Genomic DNA, 19,250 nt, shown 5'->3' with positions numbered 1-19,250 from the left:
CAAACTCTGTGAATGATCCAGGCTCTATCCAGACAATAAATGATAGGATACTGGTCTTTGATTATGACCTGGAATTTTAACTAGCCAATGTTGTCAGTAGCCTTTTAGGCAACTGATAGCCAGCCCTAGGCAAAGAGTGGGGAACTAATAACCTATGGACACATTTATTAACATTTTTTTCTCTTTTGTGTGAGAGGGCCTATGAGTATCTGTAGGCTTAGGTATCCAAACACTATCATTAACATAAACCTCAACCGGGGGTTCCAACCAAATGACAGGCTTAATTAAAGATGGAAATGGGACATCTGCCCAATAGGTATAATTTCGGTCTGTTGTAGCCACAGGTTTTTCAGGTGAGGAGTTCACTGCTCTTATTTCAGCTTTGCATCCTAGCATTAGTAAATAACAGAAGACAAACCTGAGTATAATTAGCAACATTTTTTTCCAGTCAAAAAGTGACCTGTAGTGTTACTTGGCATCTTAGTTCACTATATGTTATTAATGAGGAACCCCACTGGGGGTATGTTAATTTATTTTAGCCAAGCAGTTATGTTATTAGAAGCTGAGAAGGGGGTGTTTTTTAAAGTAACAGGGCAGAAGAAAGGCAGATTTAAGATATGAGCTTAATAGAGTGTAGCAGGTATAGGTAGTAGGCAAAATGAGATAATTAAAAATGAATAAATTATTTGGCTTAGTCTTCTGTTTTTTCAGCATAATGTCTGGGGCCTGTGTTGTTTGTGGAAGTCACATTGTTGAGGCTGCAATTTCTGTAGTCTTTTTTAGGCTGGCTTGAATTTTTTTTCTTCTTTTCAGCCTTTGATGAGGACATAGTCTTTAGGCTGATACCAGAAATTTTAGGGGTGGTGCCTGCGCTAAGAGACTTTTTACAATCTTTAAAGAGCAGGTTAGTGTTTTAAGAAAAACTCGTGGGCTGGGCGCAGTGGCTCACACCTGTAAGCCCAGCACTTTGGGAGGCCGAGGCGGGCGGATCACGAGGTCAGGAGATCGAGACTATCCTGGCTAACACGGTGAAACCCGTCTCTACTAAAAATACAAAAAAAGTAGTTGGGCATGGTGGCGGGCGCCTGTAGTCCCAGCTACTCTGTCTCAAAATAAATAAATAAACAAATAAACAGAAAAAGTTGTGTTTTATTTTAATGTTTAGTTTATAGAAAAAGTGGATGATACCTTTTTAACTTTAGCAAATGTGTTTACACACATAATTTTTTACAATTATCATTTTAAAACTTGCTTAGACCTTTATTTTTATTTTTTAATTTTTTTTTTGAGATGGAGTCTCACTCTGTCGCCCAGGCTGGAGTGCAGCAGCGCGATCTCGGCTCACTGCAAGCTCCGCCTCCCGGGTTCATGCCATTCTCCTGCCTCAGCCTCCCTAGTAACTGGGACTGCAGGCGACCGCCACCACGTCTGGCTAATTTTTTTTTGTATTTTAATAGAGACGGGGTTTCACCGTGTTAGCTGGGATGGTCTCGATCTCATGACCTCGTGATCCGCCTGCCTCGGCCTCCCAAAGTGCTGGGATTACAGGCGTCAGCCACTGCGCCCGGCCTGCTTAGACCTTTGAAACAAAAATTATACAACCTTTTTTGCATAAATTTTTTAATAACATTTTTCACGACTTTCACAATTTTTAACATGTCTTAAATTTTTGTTTTATAACTTTTTTTTACTAAAGGTACATTTTTATAACTTTCTTAATTTTTTTTTTTTTGTTTGTTTTGAGATGGAGTCTCGCTCTGTCGCCCAGTCTGGAGTGCAGTGGCACGATCTCGGCTCACTGCAACCTCTGCCTCCTGGGTTCACGCCATTCTCCTGGCTCAGCCTCCCAAGTAGATGGGACTACAGGCGCCCGCCACCATGCCTGGCTAATTTTTTGTATTTTTGGTAGAGACGGGGTTTCACCATGTTAGCCAGGATGGTCTCGATCTTCTGACCTCATGATCTGCCCGCCTTGGGCTCCCAAAGTGCTGGTATTACAGGCATGAGCCACCGCGCCCAGCCGATTTTTTTTTTTTCCTTTTTCTACTTTTTTTTTTTTTTTTTTGAGATGGAGTCTCGCTGTGTTGCCCAGGCTGGAGCGCAGTGGCGCGATCTTGGCTCACTGCAAGCTTTGCCTCCCGGGTTCACGCCATTCCCCTGCCTCAGCCTCCTGAGTAGCTGGGACTACAGGCGCCCGCCACCGCGCCCAGCTAATTTTTTGTACTTTTAGTAGAGACGGGGTTTCACCGTGGTCTCGATCTCCTGACCTCGTGATCCACCCGCCTCGGCCTCCCAAAGTGCTGGGATTACAGGCGTGAGCCACCGCGCCCGGCCTCTACTTCGTTTTTTTCACAGTCTTTTTTTTTTTTTTTTTTTTGCATCTTGTTTTGATTTTTGTCTCTTTTAGTCTTTTTTCTTTACTTTTTTCTTTTATTTTTTTAATGTGTAATATTTATATGAATGTTGGTAACAATGGATATATGTACATATCTTAGTTTCCAAAATTTAGGGATGTGTTTAACATCTGTTTGCCACAATGGATTAGGTTCTAATCCTCTAGGGTTAACACCTGTTGAAGGAGGGGACGTGCTTGTGAGCTGGTAATCTGGGCATTGTAGGATAATTCGCTTAGCCAGACTCTGTGTAAGTTGAAATTCTTTAGGTAAGTTTTTCAATTTTGGTGGGAAAATTGATGTGATTGGGTGACTTGGTCAAGCAGTGATGTCATAACCTGAAGGTCTGCTTGATTATTGCCATAAGCCAATGGGCCAGGCAGACAGCTGTGGGCTCGAATGTGTGTAATAAAAATAGGATGTGTACCTTGGTCTAGCAATTGCTGAAGTTGAAGAAAAAGAACACACAGACTGGGCTCCAGAGCGAACTTAAGGCTGTAAAAGTTCTTTAATAATTAAACAGAATAACCTTAGCTTTTTGAGTGTTAGTAAATTCAGATCGAGTGATTGGATTATGTGGTCTCCACCAGACTGTCGCTTTTTTATGTTTACTAGACCCACCAGTAAAAACAGTCACAGCTCCTTCCAAAGGAGCATCACAAGGAATTTTTGGAAGAACCCATGTAGTTAATTTTAAGAACTGGAAAATTTTATTTTTAGGATAATGATTATCAATACATTCAACAAATTCTGTTAAATTAACTTGCCATGTAACTGAGTTAATAAATGCCTGTTTTACCTGATTTTTATTTATTGGAATTATAATCTTATTGGGCTCAGTGCCACAAAGTTTAACAATTCGTGACGAGCCTGTCCAATTAGAATTGCCATCTGATCTAAATATACTGTGAGTGTTTTTATGGTATTATGTGGCAAAAAAAGACCATTTAACTAAATCATTATTTTGAACAATAACCCCCATTGGGGAGTGTGAAGTAGGGAACACAATGAATTGTAAAGGCAAGTCTGAGTCAATCTTACTGACCTGGGCTTGTTGAATTTTTTTCTTCAATTACTTTTAACTCTTTTATGGCCTCGGGTGTTAGTTCTCTGTTACTGTGTAAGTTGGAATCTCCCCTCAATATTGAGAAGAGATTAGACATAGCATAAGTAGGAATTCCTAAGGTGGGCCGAATCCAATTAATATCTCCTAACAATTTTTGAAAATCATTTAAGGTTTTTAAATAATCTTTTTAAATTTGAACCTTTTGAGGCTTAATGGCTGTATCCTGTACTTGCATCCCCAAATACTGAAAAGGAGTGGTTGTTTGAATTTTGTCAGGTGCTATACGCAATTCAGCGTTTGTAATTGCCTTTTGTAAAGATGAATAACATTGAATAAGTTGATCTCTATTTTTTGCTGCACACATCTGGAAATTGATCTCTAACAGGCTAGATAGTTCTGCCTACAAAAGTTTGACAGATTGTGGGACTGTTTAACATACCCCGGAGTAAAACCTTCTAATGATATCTGGCTGCAGGTTCTTTGTTTTTAATGGCAGAGACAGTAAAGGCAAATTTTTCGAAATCTGCCTCTGCTAAAGGAATTGTAAAAAAGCAGTCTTTTAAATCTATAATAATGAGCAGCCAGTCTTTAAGGAGCATAGTGGGGGATGGGAGCCCAGGTTGTAAAGCTCCCATCGGTTGAATTACAGCGTTGGCCACTCGCAAGTCGGTCAGCATGTGCCATCTACCGGACTTTTTCTTAATTACAACTATTGGGGAATTCTAAGGAGAGAAAGTGGGTGAAATATATCCTTTTTCTAGTAGTTCTTTAACTATTTCATAAAGCGCCCCCAATTTTTCCTTAGGCCACTGTTCGACCCAGACAGGGCGCTGGGTCATCCATTTTAAGGGAAATTGCTCCTTCACCGTAATGAACTGCAGGGCGAACCTGAATTGCCCCCTCTCCATAATGAACTGCGTGTCGGGCAATAATGAGCGCGGCCAGCCGAGTCTCGGCAGCGGAGTCTCAGGCTCCCTCTGCCTGCACTCACTCGGCTGAGGAGGAGGTGGCCATTCCGGACATTCCTCTTGAGGAACCCTGAGCTGAATGAGTTTCTGAATAGGTTTAGGAAGACTGGGGGGATTGGCATAAATTACTTCTGGACTCTTCTTTTGGCTAGTACTCGGTAGAGGCGTTTCAGAGTCCTGATTATCAAACTCCTCCTTCTCCTCCTCTGACTCAGCCTCATCATTTGTCTGAAATGGCTCCAGTGCGGCACGCACCAATGACCAAACTGACCAAACAGGCAAACGAATTTCCTTTCCTTCTCTACGTGCTTTTTAAAGGTCCTTTCCAACTCTTTCCCAATCTTTTAATTTCAAAGTTCCCTGTTCAGGGAACCAAGGGCAAAATTGTTCCACAGCATGAAATTAATTCATACGATTTTTTGTACCAACTTTTACGCCATCACGCTTCAACAGCCGCCCTAGCAAGCTCAAATACGTGGTGTACTTACTTTCAGTTTTCCCCATTGTGTCCCTGGCTTTCTCCAAGTGCCCTGCTTACCTGCAGAGCTTAAAAACTTTTTCGTCCTCGGGAGTCCTTCGTCCATCAGCCCTCCGTTTCACACGCTCGAGCATTCCTTCATCAGATTCTTTAGAGCCCCACGTTGGGCACCAGAATGTTGGGGACCAGCCTCAATACCACCCTTAGGGTACCTAAAGTCCGGTGGCGACAAAGGAATGAGAAGAGACAGGTTAAGAGTGTATAAAGAGTGGGGGCCAGGGGGCCAATTGCAAAATGGAGGCTGCAAAAGGCGCCCAGCTCTGGTCTCCACACTATTTATTGAGTACAATCACTTAGATCCAAAAAGCAGACATTTAGGGCGAAATGGTGAAAGGGAGGCAGTGTGTTACAGGCGTAATCTATAGCAATAGCGGTTTAAATGAATCTCCTTTGTGCCCAAACAGTGTATCTTTAACTTATTGGAGAGTAGCTAGTGGGAGCGGGCTTAACTAGGAGCCTGCACGTCTGTCTACATTCCAATGCTTCAAAGGAGTGTCTTTCTTCTTGAACAAAGTGTTTATAAATAAGAGAGCAGGTTGCACTCAGAGCATGGGAACATAATGGCGATAAGAAGGCTTTCCTCTTCAGAGGCCTCTTGTGGTTTTCCACAACTTACTGTCCCATATTTTTATTGCCAGTTTATGCAGGTACCCCATAAGCCTTTTTCCCAATAGATCTTCGAGAGAATGTCCAGCAACCCAAACAGCTGACACCCTGTTGGGTCAGCAGAGCTCAATCTCTCAGGGTTTGGAAAGCTGCAGGAGGGGCAGTAAAGCACAAAGAGAAGAGAAGGTACCACCGAGAAGTACTGTAGTAAAAAAATAATAATTTTGGTTTTACCATTCATCTTCCATCAAATTTCTACTAGTCAACAAAGCAAATAAAGACAACTACTATTTCACATGGTAGATGCAGAAACAGAGTTAATGAAGTGTGCTAAAGATAAGAAACACGATCTTGTGTCTATCTTTTTTTGTTTGTTTGTTTGAGATGGAGTCCCGCTCTGTTGCCCAGGCTGGAGTGCAGTGGCGCAATCTCAGCTCACTGCAACCTCAGCTTCCCGGGTTCACACCATTCTCCTCCCTCAGCCTCCCAAGAAGCTGGGACTATAGGCGCGTGCCACCACGCTTGGCTAATTTTGTTTGTATTTTAGTAGAGACAGGGTTTCACCACATTGGCCAGGATGGTCTTGATCTCCTGACCTTGTGATCTCCCCGCCGCGGCCTCCCAAAGTGCTGGGATTACAGGCGTGAGCCACCGCGCCAGCCAATCTTGTGCCTATCTTTAAATTAAAAACAAAATTTACAAATTACATAACAAAAATAAGTAAATAGTTGACCTGGCTCATCGAAAGATATGGCTCTCCTTTCTCAAAAACAAAACAACAAAAGGGAAAAAATGTCCTTCAAGTATGAGATACATACCTGTATATAGACAGAGAGAGAGAGAGTAAATGAGTCAATAACTTCGGATGAATCAAAGGAGTAGAAAAGTATAAAAGAAATGGGAGAATTGTAGGGTCCACAAGACAGCAGGCACGGGGTGACTCAGGGGCTCTGCTGGCTCCTCTATAGGTTTACCACTGCCCACGGGTGGATCAGGCCCTGGCCTGAGAGGAACCCTCGCAAGGGCAGATATTTACCGCCTCCTCCCTATCGTTGGAAACAGGTGCTCATTGTAGCCCAAAGAAACTCACGCTTAGACAGAAAATTCCTCAGCAAGACACCTTTACTTCTGCAGAAGAGTGCTGCTTGCACCTGTTACAATCGCAAGAGCACAACGAACAAAAGCGGGAAGGAGTTTTTAATACTAACGCAGTTCCTGTTTCTATGTTCTTCCCCTGTTGGCTGGGGTTGGACTGCACAATCTAAGCTGATCCTGACTGGCTAAAATTTAAACTTTTCCAAATAGGGTAAACCCACCATTTGTGAAAAGAAGAGGTGGGGCGAGGGGGAGCCGGGGGTAGGATTGATTTACAACTTTTACAACTTATGACCAGAAAGTTGAGTCTTTGAAGAGCAACTTAGTTGTCCCAACCATTTCCCCTCTTCTGTTTTATAGTTCTTCCTCTTCAAATTTCTTCAACAGGATTTGTTTTTTTTTTGTTCTTCTTGATTATCTAAGAGCAAGAGCTTATCTGAGTACAGAGTGGGAGAGGTGAGGGAGGTTTTTGTAAGAGCTGCTTCTATGAGCCTTTGGGTTAACCCACGAATACAAGCTATGATACAGCAGCTCACAAGGATGAGTACATCTGTAACAACTGCAAGGAAGGTAAAGACTGAGGTCATGAGTCCTTTCCATTTTCCAAACCACCTTTCCATCAGGCCCATAAAGGGGTCGTCTATTCCAGAGTTTTCCGCTAATTCACTTGCTAGGGTGGTAAGGCCTTGCAAGGCTTTTGTGATTGTCCCGTCGGGGGCTGTATTATTAGGAATAAAAGTACAACACTGGACCCCGATCATGACACAAAGTCTGCCCTTTTCAGCTAACATCATGTCAAGGGCTATTCTAGTTTCCCAGGCCATCTGGCTCGTTGGGTCTAACTGTTCAGCTATTCCTTTTATGGCATCTCTGGTATAATTGACAAATTGCTCCTGATTGTAGTATATATAATTTATCCAGTCTACATTTTTGTTAATAGTGGACCACCAGAATAAGATAGGCTCGAACCCGGTGGCTATTTGGTTTCAAGCTTTGAATTCATTTGGTACCCCCTGCGGGACCCCGATACTCTCTATGTAATGTGCAGGTCAAAGGACCCGTGAAAGGCTTCTCTTTTTCTTCAGGTTACTTGCTTCCTGTCTGGTTGATGAAACGCCAAGGTGAAAGGGATGGCTAATTGGATCAGAGCGCAAGTGCTGCTCCAGTTGCTTGGCAGTGTACCCAATGTTGGTCCCCAACAATACCACTTGGGGATAGACTAGGTCCCACGCATCTGCTTGGGGATAGACTGGGGCCGACTGAGTGGTTAGCTCTTAAAAAAGTTTAGGCCCACTACATCCAATCAGGTTTCCAAGGTATGTCAAATGTTTCCCTTGCTGTGAGAGACACAAGGTAAAATTGGCATCGAGAGCTGGAGATTGAATGTCCCTTGGGGGCAGTTCCATAGGGCTCTTTACCTTTGGGAAAAGTAGTGAAAGAGTGGTGCATGACTTGTTTCTCCAGGCTGTGGGGTGCTGGAAGAGGCCTACCATAAAATCCATGCCTAGTTGGTTGGCCCATCCATGTGGGAAAGGAACAATTTGGGTTTGTTGGCCTGCCCATTGCACAAGCGTAACCATTGCTTTTATTTAGAGTGCGAACAGAATATTTAATCCATTCCAGCCAGGCATTTATATCTTGATACCTGGTTTCTATGGCTAGGGTTTGCTTCAAGTCCTTGACATCTACTATAGCTACTTTGGTTTTGTCATTCGGCATGAAGTGAGAAATGGTTTAATTGTGTGGGAGGGGGTAATGGTACAAGATGGAGAAGGAGGAACCAAGCACATTTCAAAGAAGCCTATAGGGTCCTTTCCAGTGATATCTGCTCCTAGGCCATAAAACCGCTCTAAAGTGGGTGTAGGGTTGGTGGAAGTAGGGGTATTAATAGAGATAAGTACTGGGTTGCAATGGTGAGATTGGCAATTAGAGGGGGTGGTTCCTTTGGTGAAGTGGAGGTAGGGTTTTAGGGCGGTGCAACCCTCTGAGGAGGTCCAGCCCTGATACTTGGTAGTCCATATAACATCTCCCCAAGTATACCAAAACCACTAATGCCAGATTCATGCCCGTTCAGTGCAAGAGTCAGTTTTGTAGGCAGTACAGTCTATCTTAGAGGGACAAAGTTACTTTTCTGAAGAGGCTAGCTGTCTCACTTTGGACATCCCTGCAGGGCATGACAAGACAGGCATCGAATGTAATTGTTTTGGGGGAGGGTGACTGGGTTATATTGATGATAAGATGTCCTTGGGTAGCTAAAGGAAGAAGAAAAAGACAGATTAAACCCTTTTGAATGTTAGTTTGGAGGCTGTCGACAGACAGTCCATGACTTTGCAAGGGGTGGGGCCTTTTTCACTCAAGTGTGGTGGGTCCATCCTTTTTCGGCCGTTCAGATTGCTGTTTCAGTGGTTAGGAGTACTAGATAAGGTCCCTCCCATGTTGGTTAGAGCTTTCCCTCTTTCCAACTTTTGATGAGGCTGGTGTTGGTTAACTGGGAATTCGAGGGCAATCTAAGACAATGGGAAGGCATTTTGTCCATGGTAACCAGGTTTCAAAGATTAATTTGGTTAGGAGATTTTTTTAGAGTTTGATTCATTCTTTCTACCCTCCCTGATGAGGGCGGGTGCCAGGGAGTATGATATTCCCATTTTATTCCTAGTACTTGGGTTAGCCCCTTAATGATGTGTGCAATGAAGTGGGTCCCATTTTCCAGATGAACGTTCTCTATTAGTCCAAACCTGCATATGATATGTTCCAAAAGGGCTTTGACTGCATTACTAGCTGTCGTGCTTGGGAAGGGGATGGCCTCTTTCCAGTCTGTGAGATGGTCTACTATTATTAGTAAATACTTAAGATGGCCTATTGGGGGCGTTTCAGTGTAGTCAACTTGGATGCTTTGGAACGGCCTCAACCCTGGGTTTCTTCCCCCGGGAGGTTGCCTCTTTAGGGTTTGCTTATTAGTTTTTCTGCACCATCCGCCACTTGCCTAGTGAGGATATATATCCCTACACACCCATAGACTCTAAGGACTGCATCGCACATAGCTTGAGGACCCCAGTGAGTTCCTTGGTGAAGCTGTGACAATATTTCCCTCATGAGGGGTTTAGACAGCATTTCCCGTCCATCTGTCCACACCCACTTCCCCTCTGGGCTTTCCTTAGCTCCTATTTTCTTGAGTTTCTCTTGGTCTGTGTGGGAGAAGATGGAGATCACAGCTGGAGGGGGAAGACAAGGGGTTAGATGGAAAATGGGTGCCTCTTGGGAATAGGCAGCTTGCTAGCTTGCTTAGCTACTTAATCTGTGAGGTTATTTCCTGGCTTTCAAAAGATGGGTTATTTTGGTGTCCTGGGACATGGACAACTGCAAGCTCTTCCGGCAGCTGAAGATTTTCTAGCACTTGCATAATTAATTCCTTGTGGACCAAATCTTGGCCCTTACTATTGATGAGGCCTCGTTCAGTCCAGATCTTTTCCGAAGGCATACTTGGAGTAAGTGTAAATAGTTCCTTCCTGATTCTGCAGGGATTTTAAGGCTTGGTTTAATACAAAGAGTTCACATATTTGGGCAGACCACTTACTTGGCAGTCTTTCTGACTCTGTGAGGGTTTCCCTATCAACTATGGAGTACCCGTTGTGCCTTTTTCCTTCAATGACCTGGGAGGAGCTGTCTATAAAGAGGTGATGCCCTGTTTGGAAGGGGGTTTCGTGCCTGGATGCGGTCTGACTCTAGTTTGAAAACTGATTAGATCTAAGCAGTTATGCTCACGTTCCTCCTGGTTTGGATTTCCTGTTAGGAAAGCAGCGGGGTTGAGTGAATTGTCAGTGGTTAGTGTTAGGTTATCTCCCTCTAATAGGATAGCTTCATATTTTAAAATCCTTGAGTCAGTGAGCCATCTCCCTGCCTTCTGATTAAGAATGGTTCTGACTTGATGAGGGGCACTTACGATGAGGTTTCCCCCAAAGGTTATTTTCCTGCTTTCTTCTGTTAGCAAGGCAGTTGCTGCTATGGATTGAACACATTCAGGCCATCCACGGGTTACTGGGTCAAGGATTTTTGACAGAAAGACTACAGGCTGCCGGTGGCCTCCATGTTTTTGGGTGAGTACCCCTAAGGCCACTCCTTTGCTTACATTAACGAAAAGATGGAATGGCTGTTCTAAGGAGGGCAAAGTTAGAACAGGGGCAGTTACAAGTAGGTGTTTTAATTCTTTTACCGTTGGATCTCTGATGGGGTCCAAAGGAGGGGGTCTGGTCCTTCTTGAGTGAGTTTTTGATATAGGGGCTTTGTTTTTAAGGCATAAGAGTCAGTCCACAGATGACAATATCCAACCAATCCTAATAATTTCCTAAGTTCCTGCTTTGTTTCAGGTAAAGGCAAAGATAGGATACCTTCAATTCATTCGGATCCTATCTTTCGTTCACCTTTACTGATTAGGTGTCCTAGATATTTTACCTCAGATTCTGTAAATTGGATTTTGTTCTTTGAGACCCGTAATCCTTGTCCCCTTAAGAAATTTAGGAAGTTAACTGAAATTGCTGTTACTTGATCCTTGTTATCTCCTGAAATGAGCAGGACATCTACGTATTTGAGTAGGCATATGGATGAAGGCAGGGAGAAGTTTTCTAGGACTTGCTCTAAAATTTGACCAAATAGATTTGGGGACTCTGTAAACCTTGGGGCAAGACTGTCCATCGACCGGAGTGAGGGTCCTCTCACTCAAAGGCAAATTTGTCCCAGCTGTCCTCTGCTAAAGGGCAAGCCCAAAAGGCATCATTTAAATCTATCACTGTGAACCATTGGTGGTTACGCGGGATTCTACTGAAAATGGTATAAGGATTGGGAACAACAGGGTGGATGGTCTGAACTATTTGGTAAATAGCCCAGAGGTCTTGCACTAGCTGGTATGACCCGTCTGACTTCCTTACAGGCAATATTGGAGTGTTATAAGGGGACATACAGGGTTAAAGTCTTTCAATTACAGGTTTTAAAACTATCCTGGTTTTAAACCTATCCTGGCTTCCAAGGGAATAGGGTATTGTTTTCGTGGACAAGGCTTTCAATTATAGGTTATAAACCTATCCTGGCTTCCAAGGGAATAGGGTACTGTTTTTGTTTCACTATTTCCCCAGGAGTTTTTAATTTGACATGGATTGGAGGAACCCATCCTCGATTCCCTTCTTTGGACCATACGACCATATGTTGGGATGGATGCAGCTTTCTTCTGAAGCGGTGAGTAGGTTTAAGGAAGTAAGGAGTTTTCCTTGATTAACATATAGGCCTGTGCCTAACCTTAACATTAAGTCCCTTCCTAATAAATTAGTTACTGCTTCAGGAATTAAGAAGAACTTAGTAGCAACCGACTTATTCTTATATTTGACTTCGGTTTCCTCTAGAATTTTTGCTCTGAATCCTTCCCCTTTAACTCCTGAGACAGTAAGGTCTTTGGCTGAACAGAATAAATCTGATGGGAGAAAACATAGGCAGGAGCCAGCTGCTCCCGAATTGACCAGGAAAGTGACTATTTCCAATTTGGGTCCCACCGTTAAATTTATCAAGGGCTCTTGATGGGACTCAAGATGGGAGACATAGAGCCCCTGAGCCCACTGTTCTTCAAATGTCATGAGTGAAAGGACTTTCTTTTCCCTCTCCCATTCGGGACATTCCCTCTTAAAATGTCCTGGCTTTCCACCCCTGAAACATCTGTTTTTCCTTCTCCCCCTCCTGGTTCCCTGATTCTCAGGTTTCGTCCCTTTGCTTCCTGTATAGGGTCTGGCAGCCTGGTACTCAGAAGGTTTACAAGTTCTATTTCCCTGGGATGCCTGTTGAAAAGTTCCCTGTTGTAGGGTGGACAGCATAATTTTTGCCTTTTGCTTCTGCCTTTCCTTATCCCTCCGTACATACACCTTTTGGACCTCTCTTTAAAGTTCCTCTATGGGACAGTCTTTCTAATTTTCTATCTTTTGTAATTTCTTTATAGTGTCTGGCCAACTATTGGTGACAAAGTGGAGCTTTAACATCCTTTGTCCTAGTGGGTCCTCTATGTCCAAACCTGCGTATTTTCTTATCTGTTCCTTAAGTCTGTTTAAGAATTCCATGGGCCCTTCATCTTTCTCTTGCTGTACATTAAATGCTTGGGAAATGTTTTGGGTTGGAGGAACTGATTCCTGAATCCCTTTAATTATCATATCCCTATCTCTCATGTTTTCCCGGTGAGCCGCACTGTTGTTATCCCATTGAGGGTTCTGGGCCGGGAATTTATGCTCTGCTACAAGGACATTCTGACGAGGGGGGTGCTTGCGCTCCCAGACTATCATAGCAGCCTTGCAGATCATGGTTCTTTCCTCTCCTAAGAAGAGAATACCTAGAATAGACATCAATTCAGCCCAGGTATACAGTTGTGGCCCCATAAATTGGTCAATTTGATCTGAGACTCCAAAAGGGTCATCTAACAGTGGTTTGAGTCTCCTTTTTAGATTTCTAACCTCTTCACTAGTTAAGGGGGGCATTTACGAAGCCAGTATCCCCTCCTCCTAGTGGTACTTCCCTCAAGGGAAAAAAGGTTGGGGCAGACTTCTTTGAAGAGAGGAAAGGAAAGTTTTGAATATCCCTTTGGCATTGTTCTATTTGCCACTGGAGCTTTCCTAAGGGAGGGGCATGTTCGAGTGGCTGTCCAACGGGGGTGTGTGGTGTCAAGGCCCATGGGGCAGGGATATATGGGGGAGAGACGGAGTTTTAGCTTGGGGCAGAGGGGTAGGTGCGGGAAGGGCTGATGTTCAGTCGGGGCGGAGAGGTAGGCAGGGGAAGGTGGTCTAGAGGATCCCGTGCATCTTTGGATATAGAATATGACTTAGCTAGGTCGTCTTTGGGGGGTTTTGAGTTTGGCTTTGCTTTTTCGTCCTTTAGGGGATAGAGAAGGACAGGTCCTTGTCTCCAACATAGAGCATAATCTATCTCCTCTTGAGAAACTGGGCTTTTATCATCGACATACTGGATCAGGAGTTGGCATATCCAGTCCTCGTCCCACCCAAACTTTGGCCAAAAGACCGAAGGTCTGAGGATGGGTTCCTTAGTCCAAATAAAACAGCAATACTTTATCATTTGCTGTCTTTTCTTGTGTTTGGTCCTTTCATTATCCTTCCAGTATTTTAACATTAGGCCTAGGGGACTGTGAGGGAAATTTTATTGTCTGCTTGGCCTTTTAGAGTCTCTGTCTTACTTGGGGGTATTTCCCATCCTGGAGGTTGGTGAGGCTTAATATATAATATTAGAGATCTCTTGCACTCCCGTGTCTTAGAGGCTCAACCTCCCCTTTTTCCACTGGAGGTTTCTTGCACTCTCGTGAGCACTCACTTCGTCCTTATTGGCTGCTTCCCTTGCGGGAATTTAAGGCACCTCTTAGCATTGGCGGGTAGGTGGAATCCCCTGATTGGAAAACCGCCCTAAGCCGTATGAGGTGACCACGGAACCAAGTCCGGACTCCGCACTCGCCTTGCGCCCAGTGGTACGTCTCACTCACACACTTTAAACCTCCAGAGACCCCAACCACCAAGGAATGCTTTGCCGCCCCAATAGCAACGTTTCTTACCTTGGTCTGTGCACAGAGTTACCTGTGGTCGCCATGGAATTCTTTTTTTTTTTTTTTTTTTTTTTGAGACGGAGTCTCGCTCTGTTGCCTAGGCTGGAGTGCAGTGGCATGATCTCGGCTCACTGCAACTTCTGCCTCCCGGGTTAAAGTGATTTTCCTGCCTCAGCCTCCCAAGTAGCTGGGACTAAGGGCGCGCACCCCCACGCCCGGTTAATTTTTGTATTTTTAGTAGAAACGGAGTTTCACCGTATTGACCAGGCTGGTCTCACAGAATTCTTAAGGATCCTCCCTACTGTCCGCGTTGCTGAGAGTCCGGATTTATTCGTCACTTCGGGCGGGACTCGATCCTCCGCTCCTGGGGCCACCACGAGGCAATGGGACGCGTCTCCCCATGAAAGATAATCGCTAGCCCCTCCCGAAGGAGAATGGTATCCCGGACGAGTCCCTAAGATTTACTGGAAACAAGTGTTTGGTGTAGCCAAAAGAAACCCGCACTTAGAAAATTCCTCAGCAAGGCATCTTTACTTCTGCAGAAGGGTGCTCCTTGCCTGTTACAATTGCAAGAGCACACCAAAGGAGGGAAGGAGTTTTTAATCCTAACGCAGTTCCTGTTTCTGTGTCCTTCCCCTATTGGCTGGGGTTGGACCGCACAATCTAAGCTGATCCCGATTGGCTAAGACTTAAACTTTGGCAAATAGGGTAAACCCTGGATTTGCGAAAAAAAGGAGTGTATGTGTGTGGTGGGGGGCGGGGGGGGGGTGGGTAGGATTGATGTACAACTTTTGCAACTTATGACCAGAAAGTTGAGTCTTTGAAGAGGGACTTAGTTGTCCCAACACTCTGAGTTGCCTGACCCGGTCCTGGGCTCAGTTCCTCCCAGATACCGGCGTTTATCATTGGTGTAGATAATGGTGACTTCCCTTGTCTTAGATGTGGGTGTCTTGGTCTTCCCGGGACGGAAGGAGTCAGACACTCTTGAAAGGAGCCGTCCCGCTGGTCCTTTCATTTACGCCGATGCCAGCCCGGCACTCGAGCATCACCAAGGGCCCGGTGCCCGGGACTGCAGGGCCAAGTCTGATTTTATCGTTTGTGGAGCTGCAAGCTTAGGACGCACAGCTGTGAATTTCGGGTCCTGGTGACTGCGGAACCACCGCGAGGCCAGGAGGCGAGAGAGTGCACTTTCCCAGGTTCCCAGGCCTAAGAGCCCACCTGGCTGGAATGGTCTCAAGGAGCAGAGAGGAATCCGCACCCTCCGAGTCCTCCGAACCCTCCGATCCTGCGAACCTGCGGCGGCTCTGCGGTTGATTCCGTGAGGAACTGGCCGCGATCGCAAGCTTGGAGCTGCTTTTTGGTTTGTTCTGAGTCCTTCACCTGGTGAGGGGAAGGAAGCCCTGCTTGGGGTCGTTGAATCTGAGTTTTCTGCAGTCAGAATCAGTGGTTTGAGACTGTTTTCCCTGAAAAAGCATGGTTTTCCTGTGCCTACAGTGAGGAATTCTCCTTTTCTTTAAAAAAAAAAAAAATATTTTATTAATAAAAGGGAAAGTAACGCTTCTATTACAAAGAAATAAAAAAAACCAGCGGGCATGGATCAGGTATGATTTAAATAAACATAAGAAAATATTCTGTCGCCAAGGCGGCCGGTTAGCTCAGTTGGTTAGAGCGTGGTGCTAATAACGCCAAGGTCGCGGGTTCGATCCCCGTACGGGCCACTTCCGTGGGCTTTTTTTTTTTTTTTTTTCTTCTTTTTCGTTTTTATTTTACACCGACCACACCTCGCTTGTAAACTTCGGTTTTACTTCGAACTCCGTAGCCTCGCCTATCCATTTATAAATGTAGTTGCACTAGCTAGACAGGAATTTTTTTCTTTTCTTTTTTCTTTTTTTTTTTTCTTAAATCGACCACACCTGGATTGTATCCAACTCCGGAGCGCCGCCTATCCATTTGTAAATGTGGTCGCAATAGCTAGACAAGCATTAGATTTGCACGTTTTTTATTCTTTTGAAGAAATAATATACGAGTTAGGATGAAAAGGTTTTTTTTATTTGTTTGTTTTGTTTGTTTTTGAGACAGAGTCTTGCTCTGACGCCCAGGCTGGAGTGCAGCGGCGCGATCTTGGCTCGCTGCAACCTCCGCCTCCCAGGTTTAAGCAATTCTTCTGCCTCAGCCTCCCAAGTAGCTGGGATTACAGGCGTGTGCCACCATGCCTGGGTAATTTTTGTATTTTCAGTAGAGACGGAGTTTCACCATGTTGACCAGGCTAGTCTTGAACTCCTGACCTCAGGTGATCCGCCTGCCTTGGCCTCCCGAAGTGCTGAGATTACAGGCGTGAGCCATCGCGCCCGGCCAAGATGAAGATTTTTTAAAGGAAATTCAATGAGGTGGGTGGGTGATTTTAGAAAAGGGTTAAACAAGAATTCGATAATGTCTTGTATTATTTTGAGAAAAAAAAACTTTCTGAGATAATACTATTTTGACATATTGTAAGCTTTTGAAAGAGATCATATTGATTCTTCTAGTTGATCACTCAGTTGGTTAAATTGTTGTGTTTGTAGCTTTGAGGGCGAGGGTTCAGTCTACGTGGGAAAAAGCCAGACTTGTGACGTTGCTTTCTGCCAAGCTCCAGACACGCAGCCACAACTGCTCAGTGTTAAAATGGATCCGTGGTTAGCCTTAGGCTTATATTTGACAGCTGTTCTCGATGTGGCCCATACCAAGCCATTTACGATGCGGCCCTTACCAAGCCATTTACAGTTCATTAAACAATTTTTGAACATATATCGTAAAAGCGATAGGTTTGAAATGTGACAAAAATGGAGTGCGTGGTGGGAGATAGGAGGGCCAGAGCCTCTGGGTCCACTCTAAGTCTTAGCACCTCGCTCTTTCTGTCCTGTGCTTTCTTGGAGTCTGGTCACTGGGTCCCCGTGTGCCTGGCACGTGTCTCATTTACATTTCTTCCTTCACTCCTCATCCTCCCAACATATTTTTACCCTTCTCTTATTTTAAAACATGGGTTGCTATGAAAATGACATTAACAATATTGATAAATAATGCGGTAAATAATGGCTCAAAAACAGCGCCAAGGACATAGTGGGCGAATCACAAAGGGAAGGGGCTCCCTCTGTTTTGCTCAGTGCTGTGATTTTTCACGTCAAAAACAGTAAGTAGCTCAAAGTCAGCGACTGAAAAAGATTTCTTTAGAATAAATTAATGAAGAGTACCTACTACTTAGTCCATTGTATATTAGATGATATATACAGGTTTAAGTATAAGAAGGATTCCACAGGCAGTTGCTGACTTTGAAAAAGAAGGGAGCCACCAGCCAGAGAACTCAGGCATCTGCTAGAAACTGTGAACAACTTGTAAACCGTTATCTCAGTCCTACAGCTGCAGGGAACTGAATGCTACTGACAACCTGAGTGAGTTTGAAAACGAATTCTCCTCTAGAGCCTCCACAAGGAACATGGCCGGGCCTGCTGACGTTTTGGTATTAGTTTGATGACACCCTGCCAGACTTATAATGCACAGAACTGTGTGATAATGAATGGATGTTGTTTTAAGCTATTAAATTTGTGGTAGTTTGTTAAGGAAGTAATAGAAAAACTAACAAAACAAGAAATTGTTAGCCCACCCACACTTCCTACTATCTATCCTGGGTTATCTTCCTCTCTTCAGTGCAGTGTAAGATGAAATATGGTTTTAAAATGAGGGACAATAATTTTCAACAACACAGTAAGAATGAAAAAAAAGAGGGAGCTTCTTTTGATCCATTACAAATTAAGGATATAGATATGCATATATATGAAAAGTTAATACATTCACATAAACAGTAACTAAAAGTGAAGATTTTCTTCTTCCTCATAACCCACATCTGCTCAGTTCTCAGCACTACCTCCTATATATGACAATTCTTCTTAGTTTCCTATGTATTCTCCTTAATGTTCTTCATGCAATAGGTGCAAATATACATAATACATTTTACTTTGCCTTTCTACTTATGTAAAATATAACATTATACACACTATTTTACTTTCTGCTTTTTTCACTTGATATGCCTTGGAGATGTCTAATTTAGCAACACTTGTAATGCTTTCAAACAGCATTATATGCTGTACAGAAATAAAACTTTTTTTTTTTTTTTTTTTTGAGACAGAGTTTCCATCTTGTCGCCCAGTCTGGAGTACAGTGGTGTGATCTTGGCTCACTGCATCCTCCATCTCCCGGGCTCAAGTGATTATCCTGCCTCAGCCTCCCGAGTAGCTGGGATTACAGGCACCTGCCACCATGCCCGGCTAATTTTTGTATTTTTAGTAGACACGGAGTTTTGCCATGTTGGCCAGGCTGGTCTCGAACTCCTGACTTCAGGTGATAACCCCACCCCCACCTCGGCCTCCCAAAATGTTGGGATTACAGGCGAGAGCCACCGAGCCCGGCTGAATCTAGACCCTTTAAGTTCATCCCACAACTGAGGATAGGAAGTATATAAGCAGGATTGGAGAGAGAGAGAGAAGATTACACCTTTACTTTAATAATATGAATAAAACTCTGTATGAAGCCATGTGATATTCCAAAGAGTCTTCAAGTAGGGGATCCATAACACTCTGTTGATCAAAGGAAATTACATATTCATTTGTTAAAAGATGACTTTCAGAAAAAGCTAAATCCGTAGCTCTCATACAGATATAAAAATAAGCATACGATCGAAAAGAATAAAATGCTTCAGAATAAATTTAACCAAGGAGATGCAAGAATTGTACTCTGGAAAATACAAAACATTGCTGAAAGAGATGAAAGATGTTAGAGTGCTCATTGCAATTAAAACAAACAAAACAAATATCAACAAGGAGGCACTAAGCCTATTCTGACACCGCTGGTCTGTAGTACCAGAAGTCTTGTTGATGCAAAGTGTAAGTAAATTATATTTTAATGAAAAGGTAGATAAAACATTGTACAACAGTACTCTAGGCCACCAACAAAACTATGACAGACATCCGGGCACGGTGGC

The 19,250-nt window shown here is 43.8% G+C and overlaps 1 non-coding gene across 1 annotated transcript; it reads left to right on the top strand.

Moving 5' to 3' along the window:
- The first annotated feature begins 15,883 nt into the window (after positions 1 to 15,883).
- On the top strand, positions 15,884 to 15,957 carry TRNAI-AAU (transfer RNA isoleucine (anticodon AAU)). Its single transcript has one exon. It is a non-coding gene; the product is annotated as a tRNA-Ile (tRNA).
- The last annotated feature ends 3,293 nt before the right edge of the window (positions 15,958 to 19,250 follow it).

Source organism: Gorilla gorilla, chromosome 5, assembly GCF_029281585.2.
Source record: "Gorilla gorilla gorilla isolate KB3781 chromosome 5, NHGRI_mGorGor1-v2.1_pri, whole genome shotgun sequence".
In the NCBI taxonomy this organism is placed as follows: domain Eukaryota; kingdom Metazoa; phylum Chordata; class Mammalia; order Primates; family Hominidae; genus Gorilla; species Gorilla gorilla.
Note: the sequence above shows the minus strand (reverse complement) of the source record. Positions and strands in the feature narration are given on the sequence as shown.